General features: G+C 42.8%; 1 pseudogene; it reads left to right on the top strand.

Moving 5' to 3' along the window:
- The first annotated feature begins 205 nt into the window (after window positions 1-205).
- On the top strand, window positions 206-731 carry LOC148026720 (oxygen-evolving enhancer protein 2, chloroplastic pseudogene; annotated as a pseudogene).
- The last annotated feature ends 471 nt before the right edge of the window (window positions 732-1,202 follow it).

The raw sequence follows: 1,202 nt of genomic DNA on the forward strand, positions 1-1,202 counted from the left end.
GAATGAAGTCCCAGTCAAGTTGAAGCTACATAATTTTTTTTGGAATTTTTCTGTAATTTTTTTACCTCCAAAATCGCAGTCGAAAATGGCATGAAAACGGTCATTTTAGCCTTCAAAACATCTAGTTCTTCTGTCTGCAGTGTGAAATCTATGTCAAATGCACCAGTTCTCTGCATAACTAGTTCCAACATTGTACAATGTGAAAATGGTCTCCAATTATTTGGTTTCCAACCCTCTCATGTGAACATGGTTTTTATCAAGTGGATAAGGCTTAGTAATAAGGCTCTTTAAGCCTTATAAAAAAACATATTAATAAGGCTAGATTGTATCCTCTTTCCAGCAACAATGGCAATAGTCTGCAACCTCGGATTTACATCACCCTCTCTCTCCTGGCGGCTGTCGTCGCCGTCTCTTCTCGCGTCTCCCTTGCTGAAGCCGCTTACAGCGAAGCAGCAAATATTTTTGGCGCTCCAAAGAAAGACACCGGCTTTGTGCCCGTCGCTGGTGATGGCTTCTCTCTCAACATTCCATCCAAATGGAATCCAAGCAAGGAGCAGGAATTTCATGGGACTGTACTGAGATATGAAGACAACTTCGATGCTAACAGCAACGTGACAGTTATGGTGCTGCCTGCAGACAAGAATTCTATCAAGGACTATGGAAGTCCTGAGAAGTTTCTCGAATCCGTATCCTATTTGCTAGGAAAGCAAGCTTATGTGGGCAAGACTTAATTCGAGGGCGGGTTCGATCCAAATGTTGTGGCTACCACTTCCATTTTTGGAATCATCAATGCAGGGAGAAAGAATATTGTTATCAACAAAAGGCGACCTTTCTCTGATCAGAAGTGCTACTAGCACTTGCAGGCAAGCCCCCTCATTTGGCTTCCAGAAAACCCTTAATGCGAGCTCAATAGCCCACAAATTCAAGCCCCAATAGCTCTTCCAATTGATGAACTTTCTTTGAGTGGTTTAGATAGGGATTTGTACCTCATTTAATGACGGACAACAAGGTTTCAATCTGATGTAGACCTCGATTCGACGCGCTCCTCGCATCAATCCTTCACTCCCGCTCTGATACCAAATGAAAGTAGATGAGAGATTCGATGGGGATGCACAACGAAAGGTGGTTGAGACAAGGAGAGGCTCAAGCTTTCTTCATTCTCTTCCTCTTCAATATTCTCCCACCATATCTCCAAAAAAACA

This window comes from Lygodium microphyllum, chromosome 13 (assembly GCF_053477565.2).
Source record: "Lygodium microphyllum isolate KBCC chromosome 13, Lygodium_microphyllum_v1.1.10, whole genome shotgun sequence".
NCBI classification, from domain to species: Eukaryota; Viridiplantae; Streptophyta; class Polypodiopsida; order Schizaeales; family Lygodiaceae; genus Lygodium; species Lygodium microphyllum.